Raw genomic sequence first — 22,701 nt, 5'->3', positions numbered from 1 at the left:
ACTTTACTTCTTCCATTAATAAAGCATTTGAGGTTCTTCTATATGCATGTGTCTCAATGGTGTATTGTTATACTTGTGTATTTGATTTATTCTAATCCTTGAATCAATTATGAATGTATGCTTCTTGTAGTTTCCTCTTCTTGCCATTTTGCAGGATCTTGGTGTAGCTGGGCCAGTGAAAGAGCAAGGAGCTGGGAGCAAGTAGCAAGGAGAGAAGATTGGATCAATCATTAGCGAAAGACATCGGTTAGTGGATCTCTTTCTCCCCTATTTTACTTTCATAAAGAAGAAATCTTAGATAGCTTTTCTTCGGTTGTTGTTGAGGTACTATCACCCTTATAGTGGGATAGGGTCATTCCGTATTGGATACTTTTCCCAACAACAAATTGGCGACTCCGCTGGGGATCGTATCTTGTTGGTTGTTTGTGTTTTTGCTATTCATTTCCTAAACACAGGGAGTACCGAATCGAACTGCATTTGGATCTTTCAAATGCAAAGTAGAGGGCAGCTACTCTGGCTCAGTTTCTGGGCATGTTTATGATTTGAAGAGTTGATCCACAAAGACTCTGAACAGCTCTTAGTGATAGCTTTTCATCCTCCTAATTACCCTTTAGTGTGTACTTGATTGATAGCTTCTGATTTGGCCAAAAACTGTGAATTTTTGAGCAATCTGTGACCCGGAAACCAAGAGAAACGAGAGTTTCTCTGTTCATTGCAGGTACTGTGAAGGTAGTCTGCATTTCATCACAGGTCCCGAAGGGGCTACCTGCGCTGAATGTCAAACTGACAGTGTACTACCTGCGCTGAACCAGTTTTGCCTTGTGCTACTGGGGTTCCCTGCTGTTTATTGCCCTGTTTTCATCCTTGTTTTTGCAGCCTGTTATCAGTCAATGTACCTATCTGAAACCACCTTTCCTTGCCACTATTTTGCCTCGGTTGTATAAAGAAACTGTATTTGTTCTTTGTGTGTTTCTTACATCATTTGCAGTTTCCCATAATGAAAAGTGAACTAGTCTTGTTGTGGCATCTTAGATCTAGACCTGTGATTAGTGTCGTATTGATCTTAAGAGTTAGTTTGTTTGCTATTCATAGCTGATTGAGCTTTTTCTTTCGTCATATGGTTTGAATTTACGTATTTCTAGTGTTGAAACAAGTAAATCTTACAGTGTCTTGATTTTGGACCAAGCTTGTTTGCTTTCACTTGAAATTGAATTCGAAATTATACAACAGCTTTCTTTTTGTAATACATCAACATTAAGAAAGAGAAAAGAAATACCTGCATTTTGCATTTGCATTTTTGATAAGTTTGCATGTTGATCTAGGAGAAAGTGCATTAGCGTGTGCTTTATGATCTGTGTGAAGAGATGCTGTCTTTCTTTTCCCTTAGTAGTTAGGATTTTCAAAGTTAAAAGATTATAAAGCTTGCTTATCATCTTAGACTGCATTTATGAATTTGTACCAATACATCTCGTGGTGATCCTGAAAGACAAACTTTAAAAAGATCAACTTAAAATATATTGAATGAACCTAACAACTCTTTGCAACATAACACTCACAGTAGAGGTCTAGGTAGAGACGTGTTCCGGTGTCGTTAAACGTAGTGATTGTCGATCTCTACGAAGGTGGGTGATTCCTCCTGAGGGACGATAGCACTAATACGGACTTGTGCTCCCACGTACCGTCACGTATATATTGGGAGACCCCTATAGGCATTTATCCTTTATCCTTAGGAAGCCGTGTCGACCGCCCTACTGATCGCGATGCAGTGAACACAACATTCACGAAGATCGACCACCCGTACCGTAAAACGTATTCTGTGGTTTCGCGAAAGGTTTGGCACACCCTCTGCCTAGATCTCCAGAGCAGTGCCTTTTGGCCTTTTTCAAACTCTATAACTGAAAAAGTCCAACCGAGCATTTGTCACTTCGGGCTCGTTAAAACATCGAAGGAGACTAGAGTCATCTTTAGCTTTTTCTCGACTCTTTAAAACTGAAAAAGCAAGTTGTGTCTAAAAGCGTCTAATAAAATTCATTCAATTCGGAAATATAATTCCCCTTTTGTATTTTAGTTGATCGAGTAATCCGCAACCGTGGAAGAAAGTCAATTGAAACCCCGTCGTTCGCGGAGGCTTGCGAGTCAACCGTCTTTGTCTCTGGAATCGAAAGTAGTATGGACAAAGCGAACTTGCTTGACCGGGTCAAAATCTCCCATCAAAGTTAGAACAACAGTTCCAACAACATCTGAGATCCCGGTCACTCCAAGCATTTCTGGAACCCCTGCCTCTATTGAAGAAGTTCAACAGCCACAGAGGGACAGTAGCACTGATCCTGGTCTGAGAACAAGTACTTGCATAACTGAACCAGTTCCATCTGTAACCGGTCCAGAGAGTTTTGTTCCTCAAACAACTGTCGCTGTCGAAACAACCCCTTCTTCGGCACCAGAAATCTTTTACGGACATGATGGTCTTCCTCTTCCACCTGGTTTGATTGCAATAGAGGAAATCGTAGAGGACCCACAAGCAAATACTCCAACTCATTTTGGAGGAGGTGTCACTCTTTTTCCCTCTACATCAGAAGTTTGTCCATCGCCAGTGGAAGTTCCTGTAGAATCGCTAGGCCGTTTATTGGATAGACTTAAAATGTCTGAGCAACCGTCGACATCTAGGACTGTGTCAAATGACACAGCAACGGCAGATCTCCCTGCCGCCACTCCAACGATGTTCGCCGGCGTACCAGCTGTCCCAACTAGCTCTCAACAGCTAGAAGGAGTCCACCCAGGGACTATTTCGACAGTGTGGTCTGTTCCAGTTTGTTCTTCCGGTATAATACCTGGTAATTCTTATGTTGAAACTAGAAAAATTGATCCCTATGGAGGTCAATTTGGGCCATCCAGTCCTCAAAGGCAATCCATACCCTTGAGCTCCGGATTGCTACCGTATGGGGGGCAATATGCCCTTTCATTACCCCCTCCAGGAGGATACCCATACGGCAGTTCTCAACAGTATTCAGGATTGGCTGAAGTTACGACAAGTGGTTGGGTACCTATGTTACCCCAACAGCCAAGAGTTGTGTATTCTATGCAACAATGTGTACCTATGTCTAGCATCCCGACGACGCCAGCTATTGTAACCGTGTCGCAAGTTCAAACTGTCGCAAGTTCCAACTGTCGGGACGACACAGGTCCAAACGGGTACAATTACCCCGCATCTTGGTCCGTCGGTTAGTATAGCACAGCAAAACATCGCTTCTCAACCATGGATGGTGCAGTACCAACAACCACAGTTCCAGCAGGTGTACCAAGGATCTGAGCAACAGATCTTTGCGAATAGTGGACAACCCTATATTCAAAACGGGTTAAATCAACCACTTTACAGTGGTCAAGTCCACCAGCCATATCAGTCATACCAGCATCAATTGCATTATGCTGGTATGCAAAGGCCTATTGCTCAAGCGATTCCATCGTATCCTGGGTACGCCTCGCCAAACCTGAATCAACAGTTACCATTCGTGGCAACTTTAGAATTACCAGATTTACATCGATTGACGAACGATCCAATTTCCTATGCCCATTGGTGGCCAGCGATTCCTCACAAGCTTCCTTCAGACATTCCTAAATTCAATGGAAATCCTGGCGAAGACCCGTCAAATCATGTGATGACTTTTCATCTGTGGTGTTTGTCGAACACCTTGAATGATGATTCGATAAGGCTTCGCCTTTTTCAGAGGACATTGACAGGTCCGGCGGCTAAATGGTATATTGAGTTACCTAGAGCCTCTTTCGACAATTTCAGTTCCCTAGCCATGACTTTCTTAACCCACTTTCAGTTACCTATAAGGTACGAAACTGGGACAGAGATCTTAACCAATTTCAAGCAGACAATGGCCACACATATATCCGATCATATACATGAGTGGCGTCGTCGTTGCAGAATGGTAAAGACTTATGTTCCAGATCAGCTATTAGCTGAGTGGTTTATAAAGTCGCTTCTTCCTGCAATAACAGAAGATGTGGCCAAGGGAGGGGTCGTAACAGAGGAGCAGGTTATTGCGCGTGCCCAGTATTTAGACTTAGTATATACTCAGTCTGGCACGCTCTATGACAAGATACCTGATGCCCCCAGACCGGAATTTTCAATTCCTCCTCCTCCTGGGTCAAATAGTGACTCTCATGCCGGCGACGGTGTGATTGGCACTGCAAACACAAAGTCGACAAGGGATTCGAATAAGAAAGCCCGTAAGACTTTGAATCAAAAGGCAAATCAAGAAATTTTTGCTTCGGAAATAAATTCCATATTTGCGGATAAAGGAAAAAATTCCAATCAACCAGGAAGCAAGAAGAAGCAAAACAAAGGGAAGAAGAAGAAACAAGGTGAGTCATCCCCTCAAAAGACTTCTTCAAACCCTCTTGGGCAAGGGAAACAAATTTATCCATGTCAGATATGTGATGAAGAGGATCATTTCACAAAGAATTGCCCATTCAAAGCTGAGTTAAAAAGGTTCTTTAAAAGTTCCCAAACCTCAGCTGTGTTAACTGATCCATTTCCCAACCCAGGTAAAAATATGGTTGATAGTGGAAATGCTTCCCCGTCGCAAGTGCTAATGTTATCGATCTCTAAGCAACAAAATGATGCTTTGATTTCGACAAGGAGTAAAGATTACGGGAATCCACAGGTGTCGAATGACAAGGGTTAAGATCAACCTAGTAGTTCGACAACAACTTCGGCAGAAGTTGTACCCCCCATCACGCATGAGTTAACAATAAAACCGCCAAAGGGGGTAGTACACAAGTCTACATTTAATCCTCGCGCCAGGGCGGCGCAACATTATAACATAGTGGAAGATTTGGCCCAATCGCCATCCGCTATGTCGACTCTTGAGGTACTGCAAAATTGCCCATCCCAAAGGCAGGCGTTGTTATCAGCTATTGGTGGAGTGGATCCTAAGGATTCCAATCTTGTATCCTTTGATCACAAAGGATACGATCCTCAGTTACCAGCTCAACTAGCTTTCCTTATTCAAGTGAAAGCACTCAACAAAACTGTTCACAGAACAATTATTGATGAGGGGGCATCAACATGTATCATGTCGATGAGTTGCTGGAAAACTCTCGGATCTCCAACCTTTTCGCGATCTTCGACGACATTAAAAGCATTCGACGGAAGGACGTACACCCCGTACGACATCCTAAATAACTTGAAGGTTGAACTAGGAGGAAAAACAATGGAAATTGATGTTGAAGTCATTGATGACAATCTTGACTATAACATCCTACTGGGAAGACCATGGATATATGCCATGGCAGCTGTAGTGTCGACTTATTTTAGGAAGATTGCATTCCCGTTTGAAGGAGGGATTACGATCGTCGACCAACAGAAATTCCTCCCTAATGGTTCACAAGTTACAGGAAGCATTCCCATGATCCATGGGAGCGACCATTCAATTCAAGATATCGGAGTAGGCCTATTGAAAGACCCCACAATGATGGGAGCTTTCGCATTGCCACCTCCTATCCATATAGGAAATATCCCGTTTGTAGCAACATGAAACATGATATCTTCCTTGAAGGTCGCAGAAGACAAAGTCGTCATGGATCATTCGATGGTTTTGCCACCAAGCCCTATAGAAATATTGTAGCAATCAATGTTTCGGGCATGGGAGGCGAACCCAAGTCAACGCTCATCAAGCGTTTGGGTAGATAGGTCTGGAGAATATGGTACCCCATTAGATCCTTGGTCGAAAGTTCATGGGACCGACGAGGGAATCTTACAATCAATGTTGATTGAGGGGGCACCATGGAATGATCACCACCATTGTTCCCTTCTTCCAGAATGTGAAGAAGATACTCAACATGACCTTTACCACCCTTCAGTTTTTGAATTCCTAACAAATACTGTAAATACGGTGGATTCCAAGCGAAACTTATCCAATATTGAGGAGACTATAGCCATAAATATCTCGACAAAACCTGATGTTGTAGAGAATATTTATGTCGGCAAAAGTTGTTCCCCTTCAAAACTGGAAATATATGACGCTCTTTTTCGCGAGTTTAGAGATGTCTTTGCATGGTCATATGATGAAATGCCAGGCATTGACTCGAGTATTGTTGAACATGAAATTAAAATGTATCCTGATGTCAAACCAGTAAGACAACGGCTTCGACAGGTGCACCCGAAGAAAGCCGCTGCCATTAAAGCAGAAGTTGAGAAACTTCTCCATGCTTGTTTCATCTACCCGGTTCCTCTAACCGATTAGGTATCGAATATTGTCCCTGTTATGAAAAAACAAGGGACAATAAGAGTGTGTGTCGACTATAGGGATGTAAACCAAGCTTGTCCAAAGGACAACTACCCTACACCCTTCATCGACCAGATAATTGATGAATGCGCCGGATGTGAAATCTTTTCCTTTATGGATGGATTTTCCGGGTATAACCAAATAAATATCCGCCCACATGACCAGTCAAAGACTGCATTTATTTGTCTGTGGGGCACATTCGCTTATCGAAAATTACCCTTTGGTTTAAAGAACGCAGGGGCGACGTTTCAGAGGGCAATGAATTATGCCTTCCATGACATCAAGAACATCGTTCAACCATATCTCGACAACCTTCCAGCTCATTCGCGAAAGCAGACTGATCATCCGCAGCATTTGAGAGCGATATTTCTACGTTGCCGACACTACAAGATAAGACTCAATCTGCACAAGTGTGTGTTTTGCATCGGTTCTGGTCGTTTACTTGGCTTTGTAGTCTCTAAGGATGGGATTCGTCTCGACCCCTGTAAGGTTCAGGTAATCATTAATTTGCCTCCACCTTCAAATGTGCTTCAGATTCAGAAACTCCAAGGGAAAGAAAACTTTCTGAGGAGGTTCATTCCAAATTACGCAGAACTTGCTAAAGGTTACACTCGTCTTTTGAAAAAGGATATACCTTTTGTCTGGGAACAGGTCGCGCAAGCTTCCTTTGATGCTCTGAAAGATTCTCTAGTAAGAGCGTCATTAATGTACACCCCAGACTATCAAAGAGATTTTAACCTGTATCTAGCTGCAACAGATACGACCATTGCGATGGTTTTAGTGCAAGAAGTCAATGGAATTGAACATCCTATTTATTATTTAAGTAAAAACTTAAATGATACAGAGAGTAAATATTCCTATGTTGAAAAACTAGCGCTTGCAGCTGTTCAAGCGATTCAAAGGTTTCGACATTATGTCCTCTTTAGGAAAACTACCATTCTATCAGATTGCAACCCCATGACGTATATACTGTCGCGACAGTTGCTGGGGGGAAAATATTCAAAATGGATAGCGATCCTTCAAGAGTTTGATCCGGAATTTGTAAAATCCAAGTCAAAGAAAGCTCTAGTTTTCGTGGAATTATTGTGCGATCTCCCATCGTCGTCCAACGGTGAAACATCGGAAGAGTCAATCGTGGATGAAAATTTGTTTCTGATATCTACAAGCGATAAGTGGTATGGAGATATCATAGTTTATCTCCAAACCCAAAAATTCAGGCCTAACACCTCACACTCTGAACAGAAACGTATACGATACCAATCTAAATACTACATGATCGTCGGTGATACGCTTTACCGTCGTGGTATCGATACAGTTCTGAGGAGGTGCCTTACCCATGAGGAGGCCGAAAAAGCCCTGAATGATTGTCATTCAGGCGCATGTGGGGGGCATCAATCTGGATATGCAACAGCACAAAAAATATTACGAGCAGGATACTTCTGGCCAACCATGTTCAAAGATTGCATAATCGCAGTCAGAAGTTGCCATGCATGTCAGATTTTTGATAGCAAAACCAGAACACCACTCGCACCTTTGCAGCCAATAGTTGCTGTTGGGCCTTTCGCCAAATGGGGCATCGATTTCATGCAATGTAACCCCACCTCGATCGGGGGGCATGGGTATATTATAGTCGCCGTTGACTATTTTACCAAATGGGCTGAGGCGATGCCTACATTGGATAACACTGGTGAAACAACTGCCCTTTTCTTTTTCAATCATGTAGTCGCCAGGTTCGACGTTCCGCAGGCTATAGTTACGGATCATGGATCGCATTTTCGCAATCACATGATGGTTGAATTAGCTGCCAAGCTAGGGCTATCTCATGACAGCTCTACCCCATATTATCTGCAAGCCAACGGACAAGTTGAGGCAATCAACAAGGTCCTGAAGCGTATGTTGCAGAGGATGATCGGGTTTCACAAAAGAAGGTGGCACCTAATCCTGTACTCAGCCTTGTGGGCTTACCGAACGTCGGTAAAAAATGCCACTGGGTTCACACCGTTTCAACTGGTGTATGGCCTGGAGGCAGTCTTACCAATCCAGTGTGAAATTTCGTCTCTTAAACTCGCAATTGACCTCCTCCCCAGAACCTCAGAAGAAGAGGCCCGTTTCTTGGAATTAATCCAGTTGGATGAAACCTGTTGTGACGCCGCTCTGGCTAATGAAGCCCATAAGAAACGAGTCAAGGCGCAGTTCGACAAGAATGTCAAACCCCGTGTCTTCTCTAAAGGTGACTTGGTCTTGCTTTACGACCAAGAATCCGACAAATTGGGAGCAGGAAAATTTAATTCTTTATGGATGGGTCCCTATATTGTTAAACGTGTGTTAGCAAAAGGAGCCTACGAGTTAATGGATTATGACGGAATACCACTGGCACAACCCCGCAATGGGTTGTACCTCAAGCGTTACTATGCCTAAGTAGTAACCTGAGTGCTTTTGTTGTATTTTGTTTTCGCTAAAGTGTTTGTTTCGGTTGAGTAATCCACCTTTTTCATTTGTTGCAGATGTCGAGCCTTTCTGAGACATATGTGGGATATGCCGACGGAGCGAGTCGTAGTTAACGAAATCTATCCTCCGCAGCCTGGGCCATTTTTGATCCAAGCAGCGAGTTAGTGAGTTTCAAAGGTGTGTGTATTGGGCAATCAACGAATAACATCGCTGATTATAGCGCGTTGATAGAACTCCTCTCTGATACCATCGCCCATGGTATACGCCGACTAATCGTCAGGCTAGACTCACAACTTGTAATACTACAACTCAATGGTATATATTCAGTCTGCAATCCAGCTATTTATCGAATGTTTCTAAGGGTTAAGATTTTGGAAAGGCAGTTTGATTCAATTCAATACCAGCATATTTCCAGGAACTTAAACACATTAATCGATTCATTAGAAAACTATGTATTAGATAGACATTTACGACATTTATAAAAAGAAATGCGTCAGTGCTATGCAAGTGGATCACATAAATCAACCAGAATAAACCTCGAAAATCAAAATATATAAAGTTGTTTATCATTTGTACATAATGTTCTGTAACCAAGACAAAAATTGGTCATATGACCCAAAAACTCAAAAGTGCTAGGGGGCACCCTAGCCTAGTGGTGCTCATGATAGCACGTCACGGCCTGTGCAATCATGTGCAAGAGACGAGTCCATCGTCTAGGTACGCCAGTGGTATGCCGCTGCAACTGTAAAGGTAACTCATCGATCCGTACATTCGGAATACCGAGAGTAAGGCTCTCAACCTGCTCCTGCACAGCTGTAAGGGTCTCAGTGTCGTCAAGGTCGTGAAGGATAACTCTCCTAGCAGGCTCCACTGCCGGGGCAGCAACGGGCGATCGCAGACGGACTGCTGGACGAACAGGACAAACATCTGCATGCACCCAAGAGTTTGATTAAAAGTCTTGATAGAATAAAGCACAACAACATTATGAATAAAAATAGTAAACAGTGATATGGTCAAAGATTTTACCAATAGCACCCCACTGTTCGCCATCCGGTAGCACCAAATCTGGATCACCTTGGAAATCCATACCCACATATGGATACTTGGAAAAGACCATCTCCTGGCGCTCGAACCACCTGAAGAAGGCATCAGTAAAAGTAATCTGAGGTTGACCAGCATGCCTAGACATGTGATCGACCCACCTCTGCATACGTGGCTCGGTAGGAGAAGGCAAGTCGAGTATAATATACTGAGGCTGCATCAGTGGGATCTTCTCCAAGGCGAAGGCAGTCAGAATAGAACCAAATCGAAAGTTCTTCAGCTTCCCGTCCTTCACCTTGGTCAACTGACTTTTCATCTGAACAAGTACTGCATCACACCAGTTGAATACTTTCGGTTGGAGACACTCCAAGGCATGCTGCACATAAGATCTGTTGGCAACATGGAGAGCTACGCTACCGGCCATCCTACCAATGGTATACAGAATGGACCTGAGAGACCTGTCAGCAATCTCACGGATAACAACCTTGCCGTCTCTGCTCGGCTAGGAACCCTCCCTGCAATACTGGCGAACATAATCTCTCAAGGAATCAGTCCCCCGAGCCGTACCTGACAAGGAAATGGGGGCACCTCGCCTTGACAATCCAGTCAAGAAGTACATGTCCTCTATGGTCAAAGGGATGGACTTTCCCCTAATCTGGAATACTTGGTTAATAGGATCCCAAGCATCAAGCATGTACTGCAGCAAAGTGATCTGTGCTCTCATGCTAGAGATACAGAAAAACTTCAGCAAGCCACAGTTCGACAGCACGTTCACCGTGACAGGGTCATGGAGGGCAATCATGTCCTCCTCTTCATGTTCTCGTTCTCGCCATGTAAGGGACATTTTGTTAAAGGTTCCCTGCAAAGCGAACAAAAGAAGGAGTAAGTTCCTGAATTTGGTGAAAAACTGGCGAAAATTCATCAAAAAATGTGCCAAAAACTCAACTTTTTGAGCCCAACGCAGGCAGAGGGTGTCCCACCTGCGCTGAAGGTCAGGCTGCCTTAAGGCAGCTTGACATTCAGCGCAGGTTTAGAATGGGGAACCTGCGTTGAAGTTAGGGCGCCCTGGCAAAACCCCTGAGGCTCAGAAAAGTTGGAAAACAGGCACAAAACAGGAAAAGGAAACCATGAAAGGAAAGAGCTAGTGTTTAGCTCCTAACTGGTCCAAACGGCGCCGAGAATCGTCCACAGAATCTCTCGAAATCAGCTGGTGAAAATCAAGGGGGAAGAGGCACCTCCAGAGCTCCAACAAACAAAATGCAAATGAAATGGTAAAATGAGAGGTAAAAACTCTTTTTAATGAATTTTTACGCAGTTCAAAGCAAAATATTAGGGTTTTCATCTCATTATTATGTATTTCTAACTAAGTTTGATGCAGCAACTGAAAAATGCAGTACTATCTTTGAAAAGAGAAAAGCTAGTAATGGTAAAAAATCAAAATTTGACCATATATCGAGCAGTTTTAGCATAAAGTTCATGCTCGTTAAAAAATAAACGCAAGGTCCAAGCAGTTTTAACGCGGTCTTAATGCTCGTTAAAAAATAAATAAAAGCAGTGAGCAATGTTTCCCCCAGAGTTTAAGCTCATTTTTAAATAAAAAATGAACCTATTTTCGGTAAATAACCTCTGTGATCATAAATTTATCAGCCATAAAAAGCCTTGGTCGTGTTTGCACCTATCACCTCCACCGTCATTTGGCCGATCGTTCACCTCCATATGATTGTTTACCCATTTTGAGGAACAGCTGCGAAGAGTGATTTCAGCTAGCCATCCTTGTGACACTGACGTGATTGGAAAATTCCAACCTGTACCTGGAATCAGTTGCTATCCCTGTTTATCACTCGTTTCTCAAAAGACGAGTCTTCTTTAAGCTCTTTTCATCTGACTCGTAAAATATGAAAAGTTTGTCGAGTTTTGGCCTTCCAGCTCGTTAAAATGATCGGAAGAGCTATCCCTCCTCTAGATTTTAATCTTTTTGGACCTGAGGGATTATTGCACAAAAAGGTCGAGCGCTTGTTTTATTCGGCTCGTTAAAGTTATCGAAAACTCATCCCTTCTGTATTGTTTTACACTTTTTCGGACTTAAGGGATTAGATGACGAAAAAGGAATTTTGGAGTTAACTTTCTGTACCTTTTCAGATTCTCTAAAAATGAAAAGGACCAAGTTTTCCTTGTCGTTAGACTCGTTAAAATGATTAAATAGCAACAAACTTGTCTTTAGACGAGAACGAGTTTCCCTATCGCTAGGCTCGTTAAAACATAGCGATGGGCTTGCCCGAAGGGCAGGTTATAGAACAAGCATATGTTATCCTCCTCAAGCTTGACAAAAATAAAGAGGTACTGGTCAGAAATGACTGGGGAAAAATTGGGAGAACCTCAAAGCTTTAATGGTAGCAAGTTGCTCTTGAACATGACACTTTTCCTCCGTACCACATCGGGTTGGGTTGTTTCATTCACCGGTCTCATCACCGTGGTCTCGCCAAACCATCCATTTGGGGTAATTCTACCGATCCATCGCATCAGTGTCGTTATATGTTCAAGAGATGTTGTTCAGAAAGAGTCAACCGTGTCCCATCCACTGCCATACATTATCCTTCATCCATTCATGACCGCCACCCTGAATCATATGTCACAGATTGTTTTCACCTCCACTAAAATCTTTAGCTCCGTTCCGTGTCACTGATGTGGGATTCATTAAGGCCCTCATTTGACGGATCGCTTCTTGTAGACTTCAGCTCATTATCCAAGAATTTGATCTAGGAACAACCCCCTCAGTACTTTGAAGCTTGCATGCCTCAATGGCAAGTTTCTCACTTCCGGCGACAGGTATACATCAATGACCTTCGACCATAAGACTTTGCGTGGTGTTCGACGCCAAGTCCTATATTCACACCACGTGAATTGTACTGCAGTACCTTGAGGGTCATTATCATTATCGGTGATTCCTCTCGCGCTTGTTAACGGTTTACATCATTGACCGGTAATCAAGCGATGTCTTTCCATGTTCGACTTCAGCGCAATTCTCACATGGATCGACTTGTACTTAGAGTGAATATCGAACGCGTTTGAAGACCCCGGATCTAGTTTCATCCATCTGGGCTGCGATATATATTCAGGAAATATAAAGACATTTAACATGTACATCATTGCAGCAGATGATCATCCTACTCAAAGGATGATAATTTCAGCAGAGAATTATCAGTCTACCATCAGACGATCGTCTGTTCTATGTACCAAAATGAATTTATAAAGCTGAGCATGGGAATGCCCGCCTCAGCTAGATCATGAAAGCAGAATGAAAAAGTAATGTATTGTATTGTATTTTATTACAGGTCACCTCTCAGCGATTGAATGAACTTCGGATCCTCCTGATAAAGCATTTCACCCGATGAACGACCTCATACTTTAGGGGGCAACTGTTATAGACATTTTTGTGCCTTACAGCATGAAGCATGAAATGTCCATAATCTAAGGGATCCAAAGTCCCTAAACATGTTGTTCCTACCCCTAGAGGAACAAGGTCAGCAAACCACAACACTGAATATCAGTTCTCCACCTGAAAACACTCAAAAACAAGCAAATTCTGGATCATGTCAACTACTCCACTGAGCATCTGCGCTGAATGTCAACTGCAAAGAAGGCCACCTGCGCTGAGCGTACTTGGACAAGTGGCACAGTCATTCCTCAAGGTGTCAATGCCCAGGAAGCTTCCAAAATGACACTTGGATCAGGGAATTCGACTGGTGATGAGTAAGAGGGTCTAGATCTCCAAGTGGAAGCAAGAACCTCCAAGTGGACTCAAGAACTGAAGAATAACTGAAGTGAGAGAGGACACTAGTCAGCTCTCAAGCTGACTCATCCTTTCTCCAAAACTCCTATATATAGAGCTCTCTCATGAGGTCTAGGAAGGCTAGAATCTTGTGAATGTAAGGAAGTGTTGTTGGTTTGAGTTTAGAGCTATTGGGTGATTTGCTTTGAAGGAGGTGAAGAGGAGATTTCTTTCTGCTGGGAGGTGATGCTGGATTGGGCCTCTTATGGTTGTATCACTTCCTGAACTTTACTTCTTCCATTAATAAAGAATTTGAGGTTCTTCTATATGCATGTGTCTCAATGGTGTATTGTTATACTTGTGTATTTTATTTATTCTAATCCTTGAATCAATTATGAATGTATGCTTCTTGTAGTTTCCCCTTCTTGCCATTTTGCAGGATCTTGGTGTAGCTGGGCCAGTGAAAGAGCAAGGAGCTGGGAGCAAGCAGCAAGGAGAGAACATTGGATCAATCATTAGCGCAAGACATCGATTAGTGGATCTCTTTCTCCCCTATTTTACTTTCATAAAGAAGAAATCTTAGATAGCTTTGCTTCGGTTGTTGCTGAGGTACTATCACCCTTAGAGTGGGATAGGGTCATTCCGTATTGGATACTTTTCCCAACAACAGGATGGCTAAATGATCACTCTTTGCAGCTGTTCCTCAAAATGGGTAAACAATCAAATGGAGGTGAATGATCGGCCAATGAAAAATGGAGGTGGTGGTGCAAAACACATCCAAGGCTTTAAAAGGCTGAAATTTTAAATTCACGATGGTCATTTACTGGAGGTTGGTTCATTTTTTCTGGATGAGCTTGAACTCTAGGGGAAAGCTTGCTCACAATGCTTAGGTTTATTTTTTAACGAGCATGAAGTCCGCACTAAAACTGCTCGATAATTCCAGTCATATAATAGAAATGTCTCATATAATAAATGGCAAGGTTTTTAATCTTTGCCCCACATCCTTTCTTTATGCAAGTTATAAAACGACCAATCCTACGAGTTTAAAGGGTTAGCCTACAGGTTTAAAGGGAGGACCTAAAAAACTAAAAAATAAATGGTCGCTCTTCGCTTGCACGCCAAAAGGCTCGCATGCCCCCAGGTATAAAATATGATTTTAAGGTTACCCCTCAATTTGCAAATAAAACAATTGTTTTATCAGGAAAGGCCTACCTCTTACATGTTACCAAAGATTGTATTATTCGCGTAGCGAATTAACTATTTCTTCGGCGCTGTCTACCGAAATAAACAACGTGGAGTGCCGCTGGCGCTCACATAACTTTGACAAGAGTATCTTATTCCAAACCTACCTCATTTCCAGATTCTGGATGGGAATTACGGAGGTCAGTCCTACCTCAATTCCAAATTCCAGACGGGAATTACGGAGGTCATATACTCTCGCGGAAACCTATTCTATACCTGGAGTTTTCCTGCCGAAGCAGACCAGGATGCATGCCCCCTGGGTTTCAGTCACGTCCCCGAATCACTCGCCTTCATCAGGCTGACGGACTGGGTGTTGAGGCATTTCTTGCGGGAAAAGACCATTTAGGAATGGTAGATGACTATATGTTGAGTGTAAACCGGGGAATGAAAGTTGGTCTACGAGCTTGACCACTCTTCCTTCATGCGGAAAACACATCACTCTAAAGAGTGAGGAGACAATTGCACCCATGCAATAAATATAGTCTCGCCCAAGGAGTAGATTATAATCTAACGGACCTTGGACTACCATCACGTTCATCTGAACGGTCTTCCCTTTTAATGTAACAGGTACATTGGGAAGAATACCTAAAGGTCGACTGGTTCCTTTATCAAAGCCTGTCAGATTTCTCATTTCAGGCAGAAGCGTTGGCGAACCAAGCGCTTTCCAAGCAGTTGAGGAAAGGATACTCACAGAAGCCCCTTCATCTATGATGGTACCGGCCATAACCATTCGGTAGATTTGAACTATAATTCGAAATGGTATACTAGCCGGTAAGCGGGGTCTGCCTAGTTGATTCCAATCAAAGGAAACAACTAGGTTGCTTGGAGGTGGGACCGAATAGACGGCCGGATATGACTCTGATGAACTTCCTTCCTGCGGTAAAGGAATGGGAAGGCTATTCCCCTGATCATTAGAGTCTGTATTCACGAACAGAATTTGGACGGTGCTATCCTCATTCTCTTCGGTGAAAGTATCGTCCGAGGACGGAACTTCTGAAGGCAAAACCGGGTCAACTGCCGTTTCAACCTTTTGACTTTCGTCAGGTATGGATTCAGATGGTTCATCCTCGACGATAGATGCTTCGGCTGACCACTTCAGAGGGCCAGCCGGATTCTCGACTAGTGGTGGACTTGGCGAGAGTTTTTTATATCCAGGCGGAAGTCGTATAGGTGAAACCGGACGATCTTCCAAAACTCTTTTTGCCTCGTCTAAGAAGGGACAATGGTGGACGGCGTGATCGCCTTCGCACAGTCTACAAGGAAATTTAAACTTTCCTTTTTGTCCGTGGACTTCACTCCCACTAGTCGACGGTGTGCTGTCAACATGAGGTTCAGAGGTTGATGCAACCGGATTGTGCAACCGAGGGGACCAATCCTTCAGGATCTGAGGGATAGAGGGGCAATCTCTATGAAAATGGTCCCCTTTGCAAATGACACATGGCATTTTAGGCCTGGTCGGTGCAGTGTGTGGATTTTCGCTATGTAACGTCTTGTTGCCCCCACTCCTTTTAGGCTCCTTTTCTTTCTTCTCTTTCTTCTTCTTTTCCTTCTTCTCCTTAGGTACTTGGTTTTTCGCTTTCTCAGCCTTACCAAGCGAAGAGGAAGGAAGTGAAGAAGAGTTGGATGAAGTGGAGGCCTTGAGGGCAACTTGTGGATCGTTTAGCTGCTGACTAGATTGCTCAGGAATAGCGGTGTTCATAACAACTGAAGTTGAGAAGAGCCAGACTGGCAAGCCTATTGTCAACCCTGGAAGTGACAATGTGGCCATATGGGGTGCACCGATTTCTCCCCATGAGGAGAAAGGACTAGGATTTCCTCCAAGGGGCATCCCTTGGTCGGTAGACTCCATTTTCTCAACCTAAGATCAACGTAGGAAAAGTGGCAATTTTCGCTTAAAATAAATTTTATGACGCTTGGACACAACTTGTTTTTTCAGTTTTAAAGAGTCGAGAAAAAACAAAAGATGACTCTAGTCTCCTTCGATGTTTTAATGAGCCCGAAGTGACAAATGCTCAGATGGACCTTTTCCGTTATAGAGTCTGAAAAGGAACAAAAGGAACTGCTCTGGAGATCTAGGTAGAGGGTGTACCAGATCAATCACAAAACTGCAGAATACGTTTTACGGTACGACAGTCAATCTTCCCGAATGCTGTGTTCGGTGCATTGCGATCGATAAGGCGGCAGACACGGCTTCCTATGGATAAAGGATTAATCCTATAGTGGTCTCCCAATATATACGCGACGGTACGTGGGAGCTCAAGTCCGTATTGGCACTTACCGACTCAAAGTGGAGGAATCACCCAACCAACAGTGAGGACGACAGTTACCAGGTTTAAAGACGTCGGAACACGTCTCTATCCTAGACCTCTAGATGTTGCGTTAAGTTCCAAAGCGTTGTTAGATTCATTCAGTTTATTTTAAAGTTGATCTTTCTTATGAAGTTTGCCTTTTGAGGTTCACCGCGTGATGATGGATGTAATTCCTAAATGCAATCTAAAGATGATAAGCAAATTTTATCTTCTTTTCAAGTCATGAAAATCCTAGCTACTAAGGGAAAGAGAATCAAATTCTTTTCTCAAAGAGCATAGAGCACACTTTACAATGCACTTTTCCTAAACCAAGCCAAGCAGACTGTCTAAAATGCAAATGCACAATGCATGTATTTCTTTTTCAACTTTCTTAGTGTATGCAAAAAGAAAGCTAAATGTGCAAATTCGAATTATTTCAAAAGCGAAAGCGATTTAACAATTTCCTTTTTCAAAGATGAGAGAGGGTAGAAAACACTCAACAATTTTTCTTTTCGAAAGGAGAAAAAGCTTTGCGACTCTTTTAAAAATGCACCAATTCGAATCAAAAGCAAAAGTAGATCATATAATCAACACTTTTAAAGGGTGTTTGGCTGCCTATGGCTGAAAACGACAGTTACGACACTTTTCAAACACAAATCGACAGCTTGATTAAACTACTTTTTGCGAAAGAGAGACTGAAAATGATAAAAATACAACTAAAACATTAACAGTTCTTTGCACATTTGGGGTTGGAATTTCTGCAAGGAAAAGATGTTTCTGAACAGAGGGACACTGATCTAAGGCTGCAAAAACAGAGAATAAAACTGAAGGAAGTGAAACTGGGGGCCAAAATTCAGTGGCAAAGGCTCCAACTGTCCAGCGCACCTGTAACACAGGCTACCTGCGCTTAAGAGCAGGTTCACCCTTCAGGAATTGCGTTTAAGAGCAGGTGCTCAGTTCAGAACCTGCGCTGGCTCAGTGACGAGACTTTGAACTGGCTCCGGGTCACTATTTTCAGTTTAGTTCAGTATTTTAGGCCGTGTAAAAGATCAGTAAGCTTGTTAATTAAGGGTAGATCTTATATGAGGGTTCTAAGCTACCACAGAGAACAAGATAGAGTGTTTGTAGATTGAAAGTTTAAATCATAAACAACCCGAAGATCGACTGAAGTAGCTTTGATCTACTATGCATTCGTAAAACGAATGCAGTTCTAAGGCTAGCTGGCTAATCTTCAGACTCCGTCTATGTGTTTATAAGATAAACAATTACAAATAGACAAACAAACTATAATCTAGTCCTCCCTAGTGGAGTCGCCATTTTTGTTACAGGGATTAGTGTCCACACGGATCTACTCTATCCCACTAAGGTATGGTAGGGCCTTAGAAACAAAACCACAATAAAGTCTAACTTGATTTCCTTTTATATGAATAGATAGAAGAAGAAAGAAGGGGCCAACTTGTGTCTTCCGCTTGAACTCCTTACTTGATTCTTCCTCCTTCTTGTAGTCGTTCGGTTCTTGTACGCTTATATGCCCAACTTTTAGGAATACCTGCGAAACCAAAGCAACCAGATACTATGCAAGAAAAAAGATCTATCATATAAGTAATCTAGGGTCAATGTAGATTAGCCATTCACATGTATAAACATACACACATTACACAAGTAAATGGAAGGAACAAGAATAGCTTTACTGATCAAATAAGTCAAGAGAGTTACAACCAGTTGTTCTGACCCAGCATCATCCTCTTGACATGGAAGAGTTCCCTTAGAACCTCATACAAAAGCAATCACCCAACAAGCTCAAATATCTCCTCAAGAAATTATTAGCACTTCCTTGCAATAAGCCCAAATTCCAACCTCTGGATTTCATGGAAAGGGATCCATTTATAGCCATTTGACAAGGTAATGAGTCAGCCTCTTTGTTTTTGATTAGTGTCCTCCCACTGATAGTCCATGCTTCCACTTGGTGAATGAGCATCTATGACTCATCCAAGGTCGAATTCTGGGTAGTAAGTGTCACAGGAGATAGTTATGGAAGATTCCATGCCTTTCCACCTTGCAAACCAATACTGCCATTTGTCACTTTCCCGCTCAGCGCACCCTGTAGAAGGCTACCTGCTCTTAAATGCAGGTCCACAGTGTATCCACCTGCTCTTAAACACAGTTAGACCATGGAGCAAGTGCTCTTATCCTAAATTGACCAGTTTTGAGTGGTTTTTCATGAAGGACTTTCTGGGAGGAGCTGTAATCCTTTGACCTTTCTCCTTTAGGGGTTGAACCAACACTTTTAGGACTAAGGATCCCTTGAATTATGGATATTTGTCGCTTGGGGTTGTAGGAGCCAAAAATATCTATAACATTTCTAGACCAAAGACTCTTAAAGGTGCATCTTCAAAAAACATTGGTGAACGAACTCCACCTGAGCTCATGGCTACCAATCTTTCAAGTGCCTCAAACGATAAGATGATTTCATACTGGAAGAATTCAAAAGAGGTGAAATTTCCATCAAGAATTTGGTATGTGAAAGAGAGAAAGCCAAAATGTGAATATATATCTATATATTGATATACCGAATGATAATGGAATTTTTGAAGTGGTGGGAAGAGTCATAGATATGTGTTCGGTATCGGACACTAAAGTTTTTTACATACTTACAAAAGCTCCCAAGTCACATGAAAGGATTAAATACCGACTATCATATTCATTGTATGACACGAGAGAGGTATCTACAAAGTTGTGTAAACAAATCATAAATGAGATGAAACAAAACATCATAAGTATTGTTATTTATATTTGTATTTTGCGTTGTTGAAAGTGTCTCGCTATATTTTTTTAACTTTGTTTTTATTGACATATGATATTTTGTTTGGCATAATTTTGTTGAAAGTTGTTCAATTAGGTTGGGAGGCATTCATTTCATAGAGCATGATATCACAAAAGTTGTCAGTAGTTTTTACTCAGTGCTAGAAGAATATATGGAAGACAAGCAAAATGTAGTAATTGATGATGCTACAAAGCTACATCCAAAGGATAAAAAAAAAAGGCCTCTAGTGGATAAATCTAGTAAGGGTAGACAAGTTACTTTTGAGGACGATGAAGTTGAAACTGATAGTGAAGCATCTGTTGTCGAACTGAAGATGACATTGGAACTGAGAAGAGCCGTAAAAGACCAAAAGTAACAATGCCCAAGAATAAATCTATTGAGAATGTTATGATGAAGAACAGTAAAGTTGAATATTTTGAAGTAGTAATTACCAGTAGTCAAGAACCTAGTGAAACTTCAAAAGAAAGCAGAGAAATCGTTACACCAGGAGTTGATTTAGAGGATGTCATTATCAAAACAAAACAAAATGCTATTCGATAGAATTTGACAAAGAGAAACTTAATTGATGGTGGTCGTACATTTTAGCTTAATGTCAGAAAAACCTATAAGGCAAGTGAAGGACAATGTCAACATCAAGTAAGAAAGCCACATCATCTGCATGTTCGCAACTTGAAGACCTTGATGAGGTAAAATCCATATGCTCATGTGGTTAGTTATGTGCTTCTTATTGATCCAATTCAAGTACCCAACAAAGAAGCGTTTGATAAGTCAAAATATTTTGAATACAAATATTATGTGCTTGGGGGGAACCATTCTGTAGAAGCTCAAAGATAATTGATGGAGGAATATCCTAATAACCCACATTTTGAAACAATGAAATGTATCATTTATGTTGGTTTATCAGATACATAAGCAAAGCTAGTGGCATGGGATCATAATTCAGATAATGAATATAGGATGTCTATGAATTTCATCCAAAGGGTTAGCTTTATTCATAGTGAATTTCAAGAAAAATGTGGTGGGAATAGGATAAATGTTACTGCAGATTTCTGAAAGGAATGTTGTATGGAAATAGGCTATCAAATTGAAGAAAAAACCAATTCAAAAGGTGGAAAAGGAAACAAAATTAGTGATTTATTCAGAGGTGTTGATAACATTTTCCAATTGGCATTTAGAACTGGAGATGTTTGGAAGTTGATTGATGAGATTTTTAGCATGTGGGAAAACATTGGAATTAAAAACTAGAAGGTCAAAAAGACTAAGCCATTGATATGTAGCAGCAGTAAATCAACTCCTGAAATGAAACAACTTCCAGAAGATATGAATATCACACCTTGGAGAGCAATGCAAGGAGTGAAAGATGAAAAATTGTCAAAACAATATTATCTCGTGTGAGGTCAGGGGAATTATCATTGGAGGAAATGTCTGAGGAATTTCAAAATTAAGTTTGTTGAATTATTTTTATTTATTTCTAGATTACAATTTTCTTTTAGATAAAACATGTTGTTCTTGGTAGTATTTTTTATACATATCATTATATTAACTTTTTGTTACTTTATCCATGTAGTCACAAAGTTTACATGAAAATTCAAGAACAAATGGTTAAATTGTTGAATGAAGATAGTTGGGATGATGTTGTACGCAACTATTCAGATTCAAGTTCTACATCATCTTTAAAAGCTTTTTATCTTGCATTTAAAAAGGTATCTTGATTTATACATTCATTTTTATTCATCTGTGTACTATTTATGATTTATAACTTACACATAATGGAGCACCAGATAGCTTCAAAACCTTTATTGAAAAAATAAAGATTGAAAGACTGAGGAAGCAACATATTAAGAATGTTGAACTTGATCCAACTCTTACTCATTTCATTTGGAATGGGCTAGACACTATTCAATATCAAGTTATAGAAGGCGATTGTGAAGACATTGCTAAACTCATACCTAAAAGGGATTATGCCCTAGTTATTGTAGATATTCCCCATGGTTTCAAGATTCCAAACATTGACTATGATAGTGACCCTTATACTTATCAAGCTCTTAGTAAAGTGGTTGCGGGATTTGTAGAAATCACATCATCACCATTATGGAGATTTGTGACATTTCATTCAGACACACAATTGGCAATGATATTGTCAAGCTTCAAAGGGAAAACAAATTCAAGGATGCAGCTTACATGGTAAGATGTTTAAAATGTATATTTGATTAATGTCGAGAAATTCATTTATGTACAAATTAATTGAACTTTAACTATTTCATGTTACACGCAAAAGTAAAATTTTCTTAACCATGAAGATCAACTATTTATAAATGATTGTGAGTTCATTCATATTGATAGTGGGGCAAAAGATGATAGCTATATGTCTATGATTTTTAATTGGGTAGACGGAAAGAGTCATAACCAAATACTCACTTATGATGCTGTTGTGAGAAAACTAACATATGAAGACAAAGAAGCAAAAGGAGAGATAGTTAACATTTATCAAAAACCACAATTACTGATTAACTATCTTATAGACATATGTTCAAATGAAGAAGATTGGGTTTTGGATTTATTTTCTAGCTCAGGTAAGTTTTATTACATGGAATTGAATTTCAATATGTTATTTTTTAATTAATATGTCATTGTACTAATTTACTTCATTATTTCTTTTGTGCTTGATAATTAGGTACAATATTAGCATGTTGCATTCAAAAAGGAATAAATTGCATTGCAATTGAAAAAGATCCAATACAGTGCAATTTCATTGAGCAAAGAATTAATGCTCTTCAATTTCTTCCAGATGCAATG

Source organism: Pinus tabuliformis, chromosome 1_1 (genome assembly GCF_031772625.1).
Source record: "Pinus tabuliformis cultivar Carrire ecotype Pingquan chromosome 1_1, CPIR1, whole genome shotgun sequence".
NCBI classification, from domain to species: Eukaryota; Viridiplantae; Streptophyta; class Pinopsida; order Pinales; family Pinaceae; genus Pinus; species Pinus tabuliformis.
Note: the sequence above shows the minus strand (reverse complement) of the source record.